This window comes from Monopterus albus, unplaced genomic scaffold (genome assembly GCF_001952655.1).
Source record: "Monopterus albus unplaced genomic scaffold, M_albus_1.0 scaffold37.1, whole genome shotgun sequence".
Lineage (NCBI taxonomy): Eukaryota > Metazoa > Chordata > Actinopteri > Synbranchiformes > Synbranchidae > Monopterus > Monopterus albus.
The window spans coordinates 1,377,612-1,392,200 of NW_018127917.1; the positions used below are offsets into that span (position 1 = coordinate 1,377,612).

A 14,589-nucleotide genomic window follows, 5' to 3' on the forward strand; every position below is an offset into this window, starting at 1 on the left:
TGCAGCTCTAATGTGCAACTGAAACACTGGCACCCTCGCCTACAGACTACTGTGCTCTGAACAAGACGTAGCTGCCTGCTAATGGAGCTAGCTTGGACAGGTAATGAGCACTCACATCTCCAAAAATATCAGAACAAATGTCTAAATTAGCATTACTTGGATAGACAGGCCTCATATTCTCAATCTAAGTGGTTACTTTGTCACCTGAAATAATGTCAAAACTTAATAAAGTTTCATAATACCAGTCCTACAGATGTAAATGATAACAGCTTCGAGCTCATCTCCAAATCTCTGCTATCTGGCTCTTGTCCAGATGTCGCTGCATAGAGTAGATCTTTCCCCAGCTCTCCTTCAGTCCCTGTCTCACACAACGGGGTGTACTGAGTAACAGCACTCGATTTCCATTAACAATGAATGGGCAGCTGTCAATAAGCCAGGGATTTGTCCCCATATGTGCTTGGAGTGTTCAGCAGCGCAGCTGCGCACTCTGGCCACAAGGACGCTCACACAGTCGAGCAGTCTTTGCTGCACTCCTAATGGTGAATAATGATTAAAAATAATCCTGTATCCAAATTATGATACGGAAATCTAATGAATTGTTCCCTGGGCCACACCCCACCTCTCCATAAAATTTCATTCAAATCCATTTACTAGTTTCTGAGTTATGCTGTTAACAAGAAACGCTGGCAAAAACATAACTCCAGCTTTCAGTGGAAGTAAAAATGAGGGTGAGAAACACTGAACATTCTAGTTTACAAAAAACTTTAAAAAGATAAATGGCATAAAAAGATTTTTAAAATTGACTGCTAAATGTAAAGAAATATAAAGAAAACATAAGGAAACTGAATTTTAATTAGATTTTGGCCATTTATTAACTAATATGCTGGTGTCACTCTCCATGGCTCCTTAGTTTTCAGCTTTACTGCACAAACTAAGTGTAATGAACATGCAGAGAAAAGTGATGTCTTAATTAAAGACAGGGGCCTAAGTAGGGCAAAGATCCAACAAAAACATGTCAGAAAGAGGTAACTGCTTAGTTTCTTGTGGTTTTGGCTGGAGAGCACGGCAGCACAGCTGAGTTAGCAGGATGGAGTTTTTCTTCCAAACCAAAATAGATGCTGCAAAATAAGTTCTGAAAGCTACACGTGTTAGCATACATATAATTTTATAAATTCTTCAGTATTGATCAGCAATGTACTACATCCCTGCACATGCACCTGGGGCAGAAAACAGTTTACTGTATCTTTAATTGACCCAATAAAAAGTGGTCAAATCCAGTTATATCAGAGCCACATTACATCACTAACCAAACTGATTAACTCACTAAATTGCACTTTACCCACCAACTGATATGCATCACTGTGTGTCAGAATATATGTGGCCACTGCAGCAAAATTCCTTTGCTTTATCAAAGTGTCACCCCCGTGGTCATTCCTTGCTTTCTTCCTTTTATCATCTTGGTCTCATTATAATTATCATTCTCCTTCCTGCATTTCTTTTTCTGTATTTTCCAGCTCTTTTTTCTTCAGATCTTCCCTTCCTCCCCCTGAAACCCTCAGCTTATAGCTCGATGTCCTTCCCTTCCTCCCTCAAACAAACCTTTCACTCCCTCTGTTTAATGAGAATCGGGGGGGGCTCATATCCTCCAGGGGGACAGTGGCAGAAGTCTTAGAGCATAAATTTATTCATTTCAGATTGATTAACACAGTGCCCCGCCTTGTAGCCACCATAAGTGGCCAACAATGCACACAAGAGGGCTTACTGGATGTCAGTTCCAACTGCTCCTACTCCCCCTCCCTCTGTGCACTTCTGACAGGTCAGATGCAATGATGTTTCTCAGATGTGTGTGACATTTCGGTTCTGGGACGGACGCTCTTTGGACCTTTATACTTAGCCCGTCAATCCATATTTGTGCATCATTACTGTTATCTTTTCAATCCCGAAATGTGTGTTCAAAAGAACCCTTTCTTATTATTATGCCAAATCCATTTTGATGTAAACCATACTTTATACTGCACCGAGGTCACAGGAAGGATGTCTGAGTGCTTGGCTGGGCATACAAAGCATAGCACCATGAAACCAGCAGCTGGGATCCATGATTTGTGTCCTTCATGTTGTTAGCTTTAATTTACTTAAACACTTGCTTAAAGCTGCACTAATCAATGTTTCCACATTATCACTGCATTGAATGACTGCATAAAATAATGTAAAATATGTCCAGGGAGACCCAAAATTAATTTTTACTCGATTTTGAAGTTCCCTCAGCTCTACAAAGTGTTCGAGCATCATTTTGGTTTTACAGCCTACTACAGTAGGTTCTGTCTCACTGCTCTCATTAACCTTGTTTCCAGCTGCAGTAGGCAGATTTCAGCAACAACATATATTTGTATATACTGTAGATGACCAAACAGCAACCAGACATAATCATCACTTAACTGGTGAACACACTGGAGCATTTAGCAGTTGAAAAGCAGGATATTTCCCTCTAAACTTGGTGAAGACCAAAGCAGAGCTAAAAGGATAATAAATATTGGATTTGTATTTATAAAGTGGGCAGAAACATGATTTCAAAAGAATGCTAATGGTGCTCATTGTATACTGGATGTGTAAATAAGCAGCTGTTGGCTAACAATCTCACCGGTTGTGACGTGATGATATGTCAAGCTTCTCAAAAATGGCAAAAAAATATTTAATGTGGGTTTAATCACACAATAGCTGTCTTTTGTTGCTTAGTTGCTGCTCTTCTGCTTTCTAATCCACTGTCTGAGCCTTTGTCTGTATCATTTGTGAATATAAAAAAATAGAGAGAACAAGAAGTCAGTCATTCAAAAGATAAAAGACAAAGAGTACACTGGCTCAGCTATTTCCAGCAGACTGTTAAAGGAAACCAGCTGAGGAAACTTGCAAGAGAAGCAGAAAAACATGCACATGCTAGGTTACATCAGGTCAGTAACAAACAGTAAATGGACTTGTGTAGCACTTTTCTATGCACTGATTCACACTAAAAGCACTTCACACTATTTGCCCATTCACCCATTTGCACACAAATGTTCACACAGTCACACCAGTGATATCACCAGGAGCAACTTGGGGTTCATCGTCTTGCCAAAGGTCACTCCAAAGCCGAGGATCAAAACCGCCAACCGTTCAGTTAAGGATGAACATACTCCGCCTCCTGTGCCCCAACACGATCATACTTTTCTAGAATGAGTGGACGACTACGAGCACTGTCTCGTAATCAGAGGTCAGATAGGAACACTGGGTCTCATTCACCAACCGTTCTTAAGAACAAATTTGCTTGTAAAACCCACTTACAAAGTTTTCATGAACTTTCTGGCAATCACCAGTGGTTTTTTATGTGGGATTTGTTCTTAGGTAAAAAAAGAATCTACGCACACTCAGGAGCGCACTTACGCAGATTTGGGTGCTGACATGTGTGAAATAACTGGCTATTTAGTTTTCTTCAGTTCTACAGTTACATAATATTAAGATTTAAGTTACAATAACAGTTTTGTCATTATTAGTATTGAGGTAAGCATTGCTGATGATTGTATGCCCACTTGCAAGGGTATCCGTAAAGACATCTTTTTTTTGTTTGACAGTTCTTTATTACAGAATTGCTGCCACCACAGTTGTAAACTAGAATAGCTGCCTCATGGCTGTATGCCTCCGATCATCAGTCAAGTTCAATGGGAATGGTACAAACATGAGGACGCAGTGACCTTGACCTTTGATCATCAAAATCCAACTGGTTAATCCTTGAGTCAGACTGGACACTAGTGCCAAATTTATTCCTTCAAGGTATTATAAGAATGGGCTGGAATGACGCATGGATAGAAACCAGAAAACATAGTGCTTCTGGCTGCAGCTATTACCGGCATGGAGGCATACAAAAGTTATACATAATTGATGCATGCATCTGCACATGGTGAAGTGTCAAGGAAGAAAGATTCCTGTGATAATTTCTTCTCTTCAGCTCTAACATTCATCAAGGTCACCCTCTGGCAACCTCACTCATTTACCTATTCATTACACAGTCATTCAATCACCTTTTTATTGTCTGCACTAAATGCCACATTGACAATGTCTCTTGTGGCTTTAGTATTTCGTATGTTCAAGATTCCCTTCAAACCTTAAAGTTGCAATATGGTTTTGACAGCATGTTGTTATTTATTTAATATCCATGCAGGGAGGGCCTATTGCAAAGGGTAAACCAGTGGTGGAGCTACAGGGGAAAGGAAGTTGTAGAGGCAGAACAAAAATGTGATAGTTTTATTGGTTCAGTTATGTTTACACCTTCTGGTAGAAAAAGAGGGAACCATGACAGATTTTCTGGTTTCAAGTAGGTAAAAGTGAGAAGATATTAATAATAAATACAAGAAAGTGCATTTTAACATTACAGTACCCAAGGTAACATTTCATTGTACTGGGATTCCAAACGAAATGCTTGTATACGCATATACCATACAATTATATAAACATATGATGAAAATAATCACTCATTATGTTTGTATTGGAAAAGCAAATGAAGCAACTCTTCATGATTTACGTCTCCAAACTGTGCTCCTGTACAGGACACTGAAATGATTGGCCTAAAGACTAAACATATCACCTGCTGCAGGAGTTCATTTACCAATTTAATGCTTACATATTGAAGGGTGGAGAAAATTGATGATACCCTAATTTCAGTCTTTTTTAATTGTGTTTGATGTGTTTTTTTTATAAAGGCAAATCCTTTCACACATCCAACACACAAATCTGTTTTGTGGAATCTCTTTGATGAATAATTAGCCACCAACTGTAATTGATACACATCTGCCCAAATTTAATATATTTCCAGACCAGTTTATTAAAAGAATGCAAGATCAAATTAATCAAATCCATGCTTAAGTCCAATAAATCATCATGGTACATTTGTGCACAGGATCATCCCATCTCCAGCAGTAATAGCAGGCGATGGCTTCTCAGCTGCAATGTGTACTCACTTATATATTCAGAGGTGTTTCTATATTTTTGCCCTCCCCTGCTACATACATGAGAGGGCCAGAATATTAAGAACACTTCTGAATATTTAACCATGACCTCAATAATAAACATATAATTCAATTCATACATTTATGACAATTTCACCAAATACTGAAACATTTTGAGCTTCATAAACACAGATAAGGTGGAAGTGTTGCAAAGAATTGCATATGTAACCGGCGGGTTGGCCACGCCTACACCGCCTGGTTAGTAATTGGGCAGAATAATCATGGATATAAATAACACCTGGGGAGATGCTGTTGTGATAAGCAATTTCTGTGCTGGTCGCTGCTGTGCGTGATCCAGTAGAAGTTGGCGTCCATCGCACATGCTGTGCTAGGGTGACGTGCAGCCAAAGTAACCTGTAGCATTGTTGGTTTTAATTGCTTTGATCGTTTCTATGCTATTTAGTAACAGTGGCTTTACTTGTTGCAGGGGTGATAGCCACTGCTGTTTTGCTTATGTAGTGTTTTATTTATGTAGTGCTTTGCTTATGTAGTGTTTTGCTTATCTGATGTTTTGCGTATGCAATGTTTTGCCTTGCTTTGCCTTGTTGGTGCCATAGTTATAACTACTGTTTTGTTATGCTTACATGGTCAGACTTTATACGTCTTCTGAGACATCGTGCCTATGCCAGTTGCCAGTTACTGCATTATGTCTGCATTTTTTCATTGTTAAATCAAGGTTGTCAACTCTATGCTATTGAAAAGAGACAATCGCTCTCAGGCTCTGTTACTCTTTTATGCTATCCCGAACAGTACTTCTGACTTTTTTCACATTTTAGGGCCAGTCTTGGCCAAAAGGGCACTCTCTCTCTTCTAAAAATTATGCTCCTATATAGCCTATGCAACTACACTGCAAATGCTGATAGGCCCGGTCACACATACAATTGTAATGGTGTGACTAATAAAGTGGCTGGTGAGTGTACTTTCATTCTATACCGATAGCTGGAAGCTACATATTAGTCCCCAAGCATGCCTCTTGTAAGTCCCACTGCAGGGGAACCAAGACATGCTAACAAGCATCACCTGGCTGTGCTGGGCTGTGCACAGTCTAGAACATCGTCACATACGAGATAACCTGCAGGCTGCACAGGTGCAGGAGAGGACAGGGACTGTATAAGCACTGAGCACGCCAAGAGAGTGGACAGCTCGCCAGAGATGAACAATGAAGATGCAAAGGGTCCATCTGTCGAGAGCATAAATTGGAATTTTTAATCTTTCAGGCTGAAAACAGATTCTAATTTTCTGGCACCAAGATCCTCATTATCCTCAGCCTGGAACTAAGCTCACCAGATATACAAAGGTGTGACATCAAGAAAAAGTGGCAAACAAAGATCGTTTTTCTTGATTTAGCATTGACATTCATATCATATACTGTATCTTGAGCATCACATCAGTATTATTAGGATGACTGATAATCAGTCTGAGCAGACTCTTTGCAGTTTGGTCTTACTTGTGGATACCTAAACATCCTGTCAGATATATACATGGACAAATAAGAATTTGCATGATATGCCAGTGTGCATGCGTCTCCACATATGTGTGGTGAGCAGACTGATGATTGATGACATTTATTTTATTCCAGGCTGCCAAATTGTTCCCACTAGCTCCTAGAGCAAACCGAGGTTAGTACAGTTTAACCTCTGCTCATTCTCATACCCCCTGGACCAAATCCACCCTCAGAGAGACTGATTACACTAAGAAACGTGCATAAATCACACTTTGTCAATTGTTGAGTCAATTCATTATTTTTTGCAACTCACTTGGCTTAACAATTACACTGATTCACAAAGGCAAGTACAATGCACAATGGGTCTGTTTACCCCCACTATTGTTGGTGCAGGTGCCAGTACCTGGTAGTCTTAACACTTGCTCTGCTTAGTGCAGTGTGTGGGTGTGTGTGTGTGTGAGTCAGTGAATGTGTCTTTGTTTGCAAATCCTAGCACTTACACATATATGGATCCTCTTTGTGTGGATGTCTTTACACTTATATTTGTGTGTTTTCCGTCGTACACACCACTTTGCAGCTTGACCTCACAACAAACCTCCACACTTTCCTCCTCCACATACCCCTCCTTCTCTGGGGTGGACCAACGACAGCAGAGATTCCACATCGAGCCAATTAAGCTGATGGGTAGCTGCTGCGCTGGCATGAGCATATGTTTACAATCTCATTATAAACACACTTCCCTGTCCTGATAGGGGCCGCCTCATCATTATTCCGAGAGTAATTCCCAGGACCTTAATTTGGCTATGTACTGAAAACAGCTAGCCCGCCGGGAGTGGAAAGGTAAATTGAGATTCTTGGTACCTGTGACTCAGAGTTGGTGGTAGCAGGCTGTGCTTCTGGTGGTGGGGAAAGGCAGCCGAGATGCTGGTTAAGCTGCTGTTGCTAATTAAATATGCTTGAAGGTGTAATATGTGGGGGTTCCCCTTGCAGCAAGGCGATGCCATAGCTGCATATATGGATGAGCATTTAAAAGTGGAAACTAAATAAAGTGTTTAGAATATACTCAAGATATGGATGGACCAGAGAAGTATGTTATGCTGCAGGAGTGGCTTGAAAGGTTTCTACGGGTGGTTACATACTTTTGTGTGACATAACTTGTCACTACTGGATTCCGCCATACACTAAACAACACAAATCAAGGTGACCACAACCATCATTGTTCGTAAAAGTGCAAAATACAAACTTTCACCATCCACCCAAGTCTGCAGAGAGTGAGTCTAGATCTGGTTTTAGGCAAAAGATTGATTTGGAGTTGAGTATCAATTTAAGCATTGTTAATGCATTTGCCACATCTCAAGGGACTCAGAAAACTAGTGAAAAGGATCCCTCACCCCATAATCACGTGTGACAGCTGTGCTTGCCACAGGCTTAGGAAGGAAATGAATGATATTTTTTTTCCCAGCACAGAATATGCAGAAGATAAAGTTGCATTTGGTTAAATGATAATGTTCTTTTTCCGCTCCGCCATAACAAGAGGCTTTTGAAATGGCATTCGGGATTGTGAACTCAGGCCAGCACAGCCATCTACATTATACAGTTTCAATTCCAGCCAATAAAAGATGCCAGAATGACACTCGGTTTAATGTTATGTTGTGTGGAATGATTCAAATTGCATGTGACACATCATACGCACAAAACCAAACCAGTGCTTTCAGTCATCTGCACCTGCAAAAGGGCCTTTCACCTGTTTCAACAACTCATGGGGGGGATGTTCCTCTGAATAACTCAAACTGCTACATGCTTTCATGCTCTGGTACGCAGCAAACACACAGGCTTGCGCAGGCGCACATTATACTAATGGCAATGTGCACACACTCTGGTCATCACAGTGTGCTCACAACAGGTCTACGAAAGTGTCACACGATCAAGAAGGCATCCGGCATCCGGTGAACACAGCGTGATGGAAACACGTGGATACATTAAAAAAAATTTTAATGGAGGAGGGAGGGAGGTGACAGTGGTGCGGTGGGTAGAGCAGTCGTCTCCAAACCAGAAGGTTGAAGGTTCAAATCTCGGTGCCTCCAATCCACGTATCAAAGTGTCCTTGGGCAAGACACTGAACCCCCCGTTGCCCCATCGGTTGAAGTGGCACTGCAGATGGCTGCCATGGGTTCTGTACCAGAAACAAATTCCTTGTGTGTAACATACTTGGCCATTGAAGGTGATTATTATTATCCTTACATAAAAATACATGTACAGGTGCAAAGGCAAAAATACAGCATGGGAATAATTGCATATAAACAATATGAGTGTGCACAACTGTGTGTGAGCAATATAGGAATAGGACAATGAATTTTAAAGCTAACAGGGTTAAAAAAGATCAAATATAGAATGATTCATGAGTACAGTGGGTACGGAAAGTATTCAGACCCCCTTAAATTTTTCACTCTTTGTTATATTGCAGCCATATGCTAAAATCCTTTAAGTAAATTTTTTCCTCATTAATGTACACACAGCACCCCATATTGACAGAAAAACACAGAATTGTTGACATTTTTGCAGATTTATTAAAAAAGAAAAACTGAAATATCACATGGTCATAAGTATTCAGACCCTTTGCTGTGTATTTAGTAGAAGCACCCTTTTGAGCTAATACAGTCTTTTAAACTTAAACCCAATTGAGCATCTCTGGAGAGACCTGAAAATGGCTGTCCACCAACGTTTACCATCCAACCTGACAGAACTGGAGAGGATCTGCAAGGAGGAATGGCAGAGGATCCCCAAATGCAGGTGTGAAAAACTTGTTGCATCATTCCCAAAAAGACTCATGGCTGTATTAGCTCAAAAGGGTATTTCTACTAAATACTGAGCAAAGGGTCTGAATACTTATGACCATGTGATATTTCAGTTTTTCTTTTTTAATAAATCTGCAAAAATGTCAAATTCTGTGTTTTTCTGTCAATATGGGGTGCTGTGTGTACATTAATGAGGAAAAAAATGAACTTGAATGATTTTAGCATATGGCTGCAATATAACAAAGTGAAAAATTTAAGGGGGTCTGAATACTTTCCGTATCCACTGTGTGCAGCATGCTGAAATCCTGTGAAGCATGAACATAACACCATAACACAACAAGTATACGAATACATCACTGTATCCATATGATTTATGCACATGTGTTCTCAGTGGAGACTTGCTTTTTCCTTGCAGCACTAAGAGAAGAGACAAACTTACAGAACTTGAAAAAAGAAATTTTCCTATACAATAGGCATGCCTTAGAATTAACCTAAAAATAAGCCATGTCTGGTGCTGTGACAGTCAATCACTCCACCCTGGAGTGGTTTAATGCTGATATGACACAGAATTTAATCTTAACACTTGACTCAGACCCAGTGCTTTGAAGTGAGAGGAATAGGAGTGCGGTGGAACTGGATGAAAATCCACCCTAAACTCCACAAAGGTTTCGGTGACACCCGACAGCGGGCATTCAAGCTGTCACCTCGATGAGCTCAATAGACCGAAAAAAAAAAACAGCCAATGATAGGTCACATGCAGTCTTCCCCTTTCAGCATCAGCAATCAGCCAGCCATCCCTTTGCTAAGTGAAGGCGAATCTCCATCAATAATGGTTTGTCAGTGTCGAGCACTCTGTCTCATCCTCTTTCTAGCTGTATGGATATAGATGGCTGTTTCTTTTCTAGAATATACAACATAATTAATTCTAGTAAACTGTCAAGTGGAGAAAAGAAAGTTTAGCATTAGCCTAATTCCATGGAGTGCTGGGTAGCAGGTTTATGAAGGGAAAAGGAGCATGTATTGAGTGTGCAGTTTATGGAATGAGCAAGGTACCAGCTAATTAGCTGTAGCTGTTATTTTCTAATACCCTCTGCCCTGCATGTCAAATGCAGCTTTATGTTCTGGCATTTTATTTTTGTCACACAGGCTGGCCAAATTTTACAGAGCTCCTGAGAATACAGGCATTGTTTCTGATAGCCTTCTTGTCAGAATTAAATCTTTCCTTCACTAAACTCCAAGTGATGCAGACAGTTCCCTAAAGAACTGCTGGCAGGTGAGCAGATATTGGCCTGTGTGCTCTCAGTTCGATGCTCATAAGCAGGTGTGCAGGATATGCATATGCGGCTCATGGTGTGGGAGCATAAAATAACGTGCCTGTAGGCTGAGCTCACTGACAATGATTGGGAGAAAATTAGCTTCTCCCCACCCACTGAAATAGTTACGTATATACCTACCATTATGGATGCTTGAGTCCATGCACTGAAAATAGGAAACACTGAGCAGCTTCAGAAGAGCCATCTAAGTTAAGCTGGGGAATGGCAAGGTGGCAATTTTTAAGCTTATGGCCTTGTCAAAATATATTAGGCATCTGATTGCCACTCTCATTTTTTGATTTAGCACAGACATGGTATCGACTTAAGTTTGCACAAATCATATTTATGTTGCACCATGTTATACATATACAGTCAATGATTCAGCTAAAAGGGAAACCAATTTCCCTACTGCACCATAACAAAGCCTTTGGAGAAAATGGGAAACAGGTTACATTAATGCCCAGAGCACACTGCATGGCAGAATGGATACTGAATCATTCCTGTGGTCCCCCACAAAAAAATGAAAGCAGTCAAGTAGGAAGTACAATGGCACCCGTGAGAGCGACCTCAAAAAACCACATCTGCAACCTCCACCACTGACCACTGCATCTAGTTGCCGGGCAGTGGTGGGGTTAGAGAATCATGTCTGACGATCACTCCAAAGATCAGTCCTGGATTATCAATTTTTTCCTCTATCAGTGCAGCTCTAGCTAGTGTGTGTGCTTACTGAGTGCAATTTCTGATATGGGCCCCTTCTGGCAACTCAGAGGCCAGAGGTCCCTGGAGAGAGCACATCCTTTAATTCCTATAAACAAATAGACACTGGGTTAGCCAAAGTGCCTCTGCGGTGGCACAAGACCAATAGAATACAGCTGCCTGGCTGGCTGCAGCCAATCCACCTCCAAGAAATGCTCAGGAGGATAAAGATCAGACAGCGAGATGGAAAAAGACAGACAGAATGTGTGAGAGAACACTGAGTGCTATGAAGGGACAGGGAGGAGGATTGTATGTGAGAAAGAAGCTGTAGCAGAGCTGCATAAAGAGAAGCAAGCAAACCTTAAGGACGTAGGGAAAATGATGCAAGGTGGGAATGTGTTTGTGTGAGACAGACAGAGAGAGATCCGATTCCTGCTTCTATAATTGAAATTCATCTGAGGCTGAATATAAGATCCATCATACTTTTATTCCTGACATTTGCGAATAGAGACAGATTTAGATAAATATAAAAATCCAACCACATTTCATTCCTAATACCTTCATAATCACAGCCTCATTCCTCATAGGCCATAGTTTAAACATTCTTCTTGTGTATCAATCCTTTTTCCTGCAGTTTTTACCCAGTTTTCCATCAGTCATGCAGGAAAGTAACTAGGAACATTTACTCAAGTACAATTTTCATAAATGGTAAGACAAAAGGTATTATTTCTGATTGCTAGTAAAGTAATGTGTTGCATCTCTGGGACTTGAAGAGTTATTTGAATGCAAACGCCTGACAAGTTCAGAGGGGAAACTGTTCTCTGATAGAGCTCCTCGCACCTCCTATAATTTAGAATGTTGCTTTAATGCTGAACAATTAATTTTACAAACCTATAAACTTGTGTTTTTATGTAGGATCATAATCTGAAATGCAACTATAGCTGTAAAACAATATGGTGCTGTAGAAGGTATAATATTCTCCTCTAAAATATGATAAAGTACAAGCATCAAATGGGATAAATTTGAAATAATGAAGTTAAGTACAAGTAGCTCAAAATTATACATGAGTATTGCTCTCATTTATTTACTTTCTGTGTTATTAATGCAGTGCTTATCTACATGTAAATCATATGTAATCCATCTGTGCATACTACACAAACTTCCATTGCTAGTGTCATGCTGATCACAGTATAACATGTACAGTATACTGTAGGTGTAAGACAGTATTGTATGTCAGTGCATTGAGCTGACTGCTCCTTGAACCTGAACTGCATCTTCATCAGTACTTAAACAGATGGAGCTAGCATCTCTTTGCATCTTACTGGGTAGGTCGCCAAGCTCACTGTTAAACAGTTTTAATTAATCCAGGCCTCTGCTGGGTTTGTTTCTCCTAATCCTTACATGCTCACGACTGGGCACCACCACCCGCTTGGTGTTACGCAACTCCACCTGCCAGGCAAGATACAGTTCGTAAACACACATACACCTCAAAAGCAAGCTGTCGTGCAACAATTTAGAACTGGTAACACCTGTATGGAATGTATCTTTAACTTCCGTCTTTATTTTATCTGGTTCTGTTTTTTTCCCTTACTACTAGGGATAAACAAATTAAAAGAAATAAAAAATGTGTAAATGTATCTATAAAGGTTTAATGACAAATATTTTCTGTTGTCTGTAGCATCAATAGTAAATGTTAGACTTTAGTGTGATTCCTTCAGTATCAAACAGCAAATTCTTCTTTCTAGAATCACAAGTTTGAACCAAAGTTTGTCATATTGAAAGAAAAACCCCACAAAAGCTGCAGAATACATAATTTCTTCAAGGCCTGTACAGCCTCAAGAACGCAGTTACACAGTTACCTTGAGATCATATCACTATTGTGCTCTCTAGCTAAAGTGCACCTAGCTCAGGTATATATTTTCTTTTGGTATTCATGTAAAGATAGTAAGAAATTAACTGATACAATAAATGTGGGTGAGGCACATGGAGAAGATGGTGATGATTACAAATCCGATGCATAATTGGTCACTTACAAATACCACAAAATCTCTCCCACAGACAAATGGAGTGAATGTGTCTGAAGGGCAGTCACACAGCAATACTGATTAAAGTGAACGACAATATACGAACGTTTGCAAAACTTATGAGGCTTTCTGAAGCTGGCAGGTTTAGCCACAGTGCATGATTTGTCTCCTATGTTGTACTTCTAGTGATCTGTTATTTAGTATATTAGTTGTGGTTCAGAAGTCACAGAAAACAGAGTTGAGGAAGACATGACAAAAAAATCCAACAGCTCTGTCTGGTGGTATCAATGAGGAGAAAGGGCAGGTGGTATAGCTTCAAAGCACTTTGGATAGATAGGGGTTAGTCTTGTGAAAGATGTTTTGATGTGAACCAGTGCAGCAATATTGACAAAGGGATGCTTGCGATACAAACCGTGGATGATCTCATTATCGATGCATTGATATAGATCTCCAGCAATTAAATTCCAACCCCATGGACAGGGCACACAGATTGTAAGACCTTTTAGTTTTTCACCATCTTTCTTGTATTATTTCCCTAGTGTGGACAAACTGCCAATTAAGATTCAAGACCAATTTTTTTCAATTTATTTCAGCGATGCATTACACTCAAGCGGTTGTGCTCTTCTATTCTGCAGGCACATTTAGATGGTGACGTTCACCACTTGATTGAGGTTCAGTGCTCATCCGCGGTCATGGAGAAATGTGTTGCAACTTAGAGAAGCCCTCTAAATGACACAGCAGCTTAATTTACTCAGGATTGAGCGCCATATTCAATATGTCTCATCATGTTTAAACACAAGAGGAAGTGATTTGCAAAACCCCTCTGAGTTTTCAACACTGACAACTGCTGTGAACACTTTACGGGCTTAGCAGAGCAGCAAACAAACTAGAGACCTCCCCATGTCACTGCCTCAAAAAAGCCATTCAGTTAATCCTATGTCCATAGACATTGATAGGGAAGGGGTGGCATCCAAAAATGAATAAAACCGCTTCAAAGCCCCCTATTGCTACAATCTCTGGTCCCTTTTCTCACTACAAATCTTCCCTGAAACCATTAATCTCTGTATCGTGCATCGTAGATCTGGTGGCAAGTCAGGGGGCTTGAAACATATTACTCTCTTCCTTTAAAAAAAAAACAAAAAACAGGCTGACACATTTTCTTCATTACACCTCGGTTACAGCAAGGATAGTAGTCTTTTAATCTGGTGGTTTGGTACTTTAATCTGCCTCACATATGGTCTTCTGGATAAATCAGACAAGCTCCATTCTGCTCTGCACTAGACT

General features: G+C 40.3%; 1 long non-coding RNA gene across 1 annotated transcript in view; it reads right to left on the minus strand.

Moving 5' to 3' along the window:
- Positions 1-2,714: 2,714 nt before the first annotated feature.
- Positions 2,715-14,589, minus strand: part of LOC109959143 (uncharacterized) — a 266,643-nt gene continuing 254,768 nt past the window's right edge. Inside the window, exon 6 of the long non-coding RNA XR_002274769.1 lies at positions 2,715-2,775. This is a non-coding gene — a long non-coding RNA (uncharacterized LOC109959143). The remainder of the gene's footprint in view (positions 2,776-14,589) is intronic.